This window comes from Cucumis sativus, unplaced genomic scaffold, assembly GCF_000004075.3.
Source record: "Cucumis sativus cultivar 9930 unplaced genomic scaffold, Cucumber_9930_V3 scaffold41, whole genome shotgun sequence".
Lineage (NCBI taxonomy): Eukaryota > Viridiplantae > Streptophyta > Magnoliopsida > Cucurbitales > Cucurbitaceae > Cucumis > Cucumis sativus.
Window position 1 is genome coordinate 305,057 of NW_022279549.1, and position 5,700 is coordinate 310,756.

At 36.3% G+C, this 5,700-nt stretch overlaps 1 long non-coding RNA gene across 1 annotated transcript; it reads left to right on the top strand.

The window, feature by feature from the left end:
* The first annotated feature begins 1,626 nt into the window (after positions 1–1,626).
* On the top strand, positions 1,627–3,750 carry LOC116405895. Its single transcript, XR_004218976.1, has 3 exons — positions 1,627–3,137; positions 3,246–3,597; positions 3,693–3,750. It is a non-coding gene; the product is annotated as an uncharacterized LOC116405895 (long non-coding RNA).
* Positions 3,751–5,700: the final 1,950 nt, after the last annotated feature.

Sequence of the window (5,700 nt, forward strand, 5' to 3'; positions counted from 1 at the left end):
AGATTTGCGAACGGAGGCAGACGCAGCTTCACGGCGCACCACTTCGCGAACGGCTGACAACTTCACAAACAGAGTGGTTGCGACGGTGAGACGGCGTGAACGGTCGGCAGCCTTGCGAATGGTGGACGATGAGGCTCGGTCGATTCGCTTCAATGGAGATAGAGACAAACACTTGCGATGGAGAGCGGACTCTACAGATGAGGGCACGCGAGATCGAAGGACGTCCGTAACCTTTGATCGGCGGCTAGGTCGGAGAGGAAGAAGAAAGAAGAAATTTTCCTTTTTTTTAATTTATTTTTAAATAATAATAATAACAACAACAACTATTATAAGGATTACTTCCGTTTATTAAAATCCTATCTCTTTTCTTTTTCCACAAATTTTATAATAAAACAACACCCAACAATTTAAAATTTTCAAATAAAAAGACAAATTGTTTAAAATAAAATACCTGAAAGTCGGATGTTCCAAATACTTCACGACTGTGTCATGCATAGCAAGATTAACTGTAAATCATTGGTTATTATCACAAATCACATTCACGTGATCTTTGAACTATTGCTAAGATCAGAAAGAAAATTGTAAAGTGTAGAATGTTTTTTTTATTTTTAAATATAGGTTAATATATAGACACTTGTGAATCTAAATTGTTTATTTGTTTATTTTATTATTGTTTTAAATTATAGAAACAATATATAAAAAGATATTCCTTTAATTTTAGGAACAACAACAGAAATTGGTTTTATATTTATAAACGTTTATTCAATTTATAATTTGTAACAAAATAAAAAATGAAAAAAGAAAAGGGAGAAGGAAGAACAAGAGTCAGCAACAGATTATTAGAGCTGCTGGAATTATTGGTTCCAAAAACCATCAACAAAGGAGGTCGAGTATCTGTCAAGTTTCGACGAGGTATTAATGTAATTTTTTTTCAATGACACAAAAACTTCAAAATGTTGATAGGTTCTTATATGAATACCTACAACGGAGATCAGAAGATCCAATGGTTGAGGGATCCGAAAGCAAGCATGGAAGTCCAAAATCTTCAAAGAAGAAGGAAGGAATGGACATCCAAAGGAAGAGACTGTTGTGAAGAAAAAGTCGAGGATAAAGAGCTTGGTAATCTGTCTTATTTAAATTGATTTTCTAAGAAATACAGTCAAATTTTTTAGGTTGAGGTATGTGTAGGTTGCAAAAAGAAAATTTGTGAGACCGACACGTGAAGAAGAAAAGGAATAAGCAAAAAAGGAAGAGATGGTATGTTACATTGTTCTACTTCAATTAATACAATGTAGTGTAATTAGTAAATTGATAATAGAACCTTTACCAACAAATCTTGTTGAATAGAATAATATTGAAAAAGTGAACAAGACAAACAATAAGAACAAGATGAACATGAAGAAGGACAAGGTGAAACAAATATGAATGAGGAATGTAGTTTAAAAACCAAAAAAAACAACTTAAACAAAGGAAGAATCAATAGAGAATAGAAAGAGAAAAAATGATACAACAAAGGAAAAGAAGGTAACAGTCTATAACATTTGATAAATATAAAAGTTATATGGAATATATAAATCATAGGTCAAAAGTGCTAAAAAGGAAGAAAATGTCAAAGAGGATAAAAGAAAGGGAAAGCACCAATGGCACATGAAAAGGCTGAGGTATGTGTGATAAATTGCAGAGTATGTGTAAATTCAATATAAGTAGAACATAATGTATGTGGTTTCTGTTTGGTATCAATTACACTGTATTTGTGAATATTTGTTGTTTGTGACCCCATCTATTTTGAAATATATTGAATCTGTTTGTAGTGAATTACATTGTATTTGTGTATACTGGTTGCAACGTTATAAGTTATGGAGTGGGATACTTTGAACTGTAGTTAACTTATAATTTTTGTTGCATTGTTTTGTTTCACTGACTGATAGTTTTGCATTGCATTGTTATGTTTAAGTCTAACTTTTCTGGCTGGCTAGGTTATTACGATCTAATTTTGTTGCATCATTCTTTCACCGGCTAACCAACAACATGCAAATTTTGTTGCATTGCATTGTTCCTTTTAAGTCTAACTTTTCTGGCTGACTAGGTTGCATTGTTTTGAACTGATTTGGCATTGTTCTGTTTAAGTCTAACTAACAGCATGTAAATTTTGTTACTTTGCATTTTTCTGTTTAAGTCTAACTTTTATGGGTCATTGGTTGACTGAGTTGTAATGAACTATACTTGGTTATGTATATTAAGATTTTTTTTTCTTTTTTAATATGATTGGCCTTTTACATATATAACTTATTACATATTAATATTAGGACTCTGTATACCTAATGTGTTCTGAAAGGAGAAATGAACCTCTAAAGATTAATCTCCAAACTAAGAGCACAATAATTGATAAGATAAAGGAGAACATTGAAGGTACACTAGCTAAAAGATTTAGGCAAGGAATTTTTGGACATTTCCTTGACTTCTCAATCACAATCTAATCCAATCAACTTCTGCTGCACCATATTCAAAGGATATGCAAACTAAAATCAACAAGCCAACTTAATTTTTTAATAGGAGGGGGAGGGTGCTGAAATTTGGGTTGAAAGAGTTTTCCCTAGTAACTAAACTAAACTGCCATGGAGTACCAGATATTAAAGAGGAAGATATTAAGGAGCATGGCCATTTGAAGAGAGTGTACTTCGAGAGCCTGAAAACTGTTACCAAATAGTACTTAAGTGTTATGTTAATGTAAGAACTACTAAAACCGATATGATGATTGCCTAAAGATGGAAAAGTTGTATTTTCTTGAGAGCTTTCTAATCCCAAAAGAAGAGAGCCTAAATATATAATGGGATCACACTCTAATGGTTGATGATGATGAGTTGTTTGACGGGTATCCGTGGGAAAGGGTGGCATTTGACCTTCTGGTGGAATTTATGAATAGAGGTGTGTCTAGCAAGGGGCAGACTGGGAATTCAATGGGAGGGTTTATTTTCTCAATCCTGGCTTGCGAGTACGAGGTAATCCCAAAGTTGAGTACCCCACCCAACTTCTTTGCAAGAAAGATTTTGAATCAAGTTTCTAGAATCATTACTTGAGCTGCAAATACACAACCAAAGTGGAAGGACCTGAAGCAAAAGGTTTTTTATTCACCCACGGTATGTAATTCTTCAATCATAGTTAGTACCTATACTTATTCCCTGCTTTGATACTTAGAAAATATTTTTAGCTTGAAGTCTGCCTTATACTTGCTACACCTAATGAAGTGGGAAGGCCATATTTTGCACCCTTTCTTGAGGCTGAAAAAAGAATACTACAAGAAGTCGAAGATGAACTTAGAAAGAGCCAGCCAACTAACAGAGTTGCTCAAATGTCATTAAATAGAGGCATGCCCTCTATAAGTCAGATGGATGGATTGACCAAAATTGTAGAAAAATTTGAAAAAAGCCAAGATAGAATGGAAAAAATATGGGAGAGATCTATGAATTTTTTAAGTATGTAGAGATGAAGATGGATAGAAAGGTTGAAGAGCTAGGAAACAAATTGAACGACATTATTAAACAAATGAAGAGTCAGGAAGTTAGTTCCTCTGTTGCACGATAGACTAACGAGTATATGGTAAGCATGTGATATACACTAAAATTGTCTTGTCTGATTATGTGTATATTCAACAGGATTTTAACGTACACTGTATTTTGGATGAATGCAACAAGAGACTTTGAAGAGCACCTAGACAGAGTAGAGAAGAACATAGAAGCAGAAGTAGAAAAAGAAGAAGATGAAAAAATGGACTTGTAATCAACAGAGTCGAACGTGCTTAGGAAAAAAGATGAAGACCGAGATGACAAAGAAAATGAAAACATAGCTGTAAATCAAAGCCAAACTTTCAAAGTGCCAGATGGGGGATCAACTAAATTGAACACATCAGAGACAACGACTGACCAACAAGGAAAAGGGGGACAGATCTCACCATACAAGGTAAATAAATAAACCAAATATTGTAAAATCTATTGACAATGTTATAAATAGATCTTAATAACTAACATGTGTACATAATTGTATAAGATACAGATGTTGATGAAGAAATCAACAGATTGATAAGGTCAATAGATGAAAAAGTAATATATGATGAAATGAAGAAAACAAAAGAAAATCAGTTAAGAATGGTATAGTACTGTATCACTGGCATCTGTTTGTTATCATCAATGATTTGTAACTTCCCCTTAACCTGCTTTGTTTGAAGGTCAATGAACCACTCCACCTTAAATTAAGGTGAGTGAGGCTAAAAGATCGACCAGGCTACCTCCTCTGCTACTCCATTCCCCTCAACAGCCTTTCTCCGATCGAGGAGATCCCTATTAAAGTAGATTTGCTTAGCCCTATAAAGAATTCAGGCCCTACTTCAACCTGTCCGAAGGCTCAAAGAATTTGAGATTAGAAGCGCCTTAATAGAAAGCCGAGCCTATTCGCACCTTCCAGTCTTGTCAATATTCTTTTCACCTTCGCCTCAATGATTTTGGAGGGGTCTCATTGATAAGGACGTCTTCTCGTCTATTTTTAATAGAATGAATGACTTGCACTCCTTTCTTCTTTTCCGCAATATTCTTTGCTCTGATCATGAAAAGAGCCGTCCGGAGGACCATCAAAGAAAGGTCCAGGGTCCGGAGTCCGCAGGATTTATTCTACGTCCTACGTCCTACGTCCGCAGGATTTATCCGGAGGACTATCCATATGGAAGTAGTCGGAATCGGGCCCTTGTTCATTGAGGCGGTATACCACCGTTCGCGTGCCAATGAAAGAAGACAAGTTCAGTGCAATAAGAGTTTCTGTCTCGGAAGAGGGTCGATGAAATTGAGCTCTAATGCCTTCTCAAATTCTTGCATTATACGGATAGGGAATTATACTGGGGACCTACCTAATTTTATTGTAGAAATTTTTGGGCTCAATGATTGGACCATGCCTTATTGGCGAGGCTTCTTTCTCTTTATCCTTTTCTTGTAATGTCCCAAGAACCGGGTTGACCGTACTCAGTCTGATGAATGATCCTCCCTTTATACCTTTCCCACTGAGCTCTACCGAAAGGGATCCATTCTTCGTCCTTGACTCAGTATATTCACACCTCGGGAAAGATTCGATAACCGCTCTATAAGATTATTCTAGCCTATCGGGAGAGCCAATATCGCTATATCCCTTCCGACCGACCATACTAATTCACGGCTGGCTGGCCTTGCTGGATGACTCAGTCTTTGATGCTTCCAACTCATTTTCTCATTACCTTGAAAGAGCGGACTCAAGAGACAATTACCTGACTTTGGAGAATTACTCAGTTACCTGTGAAAGAACTCAATCTGGTAAACTTCATACCTCCCTTTTCGGCCGGGGGAGCTTCCTATTGATCTAGTGATCACGCTTCTACCCTATCTCATTCCCCGTCAAACTCCAACTCAGAAGCTGAAACTCGGTCCAAGCGGCGTAGATCGGTCTAGCTGACTCTCTCTCTTTCTCAATCTTCTTTGAGCCTTGTTCATTGACTTTCTTCCTCCCTATCAGCTGGGACTTCTTCCTAGAATAATGTATGAATACAAAGAGAAAGATCTCATGAAAGATCGAATTCTCCTCTTCCAAGAACGGGATAGCCTGAATTCACAAGGTTTCACTATGACGCTTCGGCTCGATCCCAATTGAACGAACAAGAAAATCAAAGAAAAAGAATAAAATAAG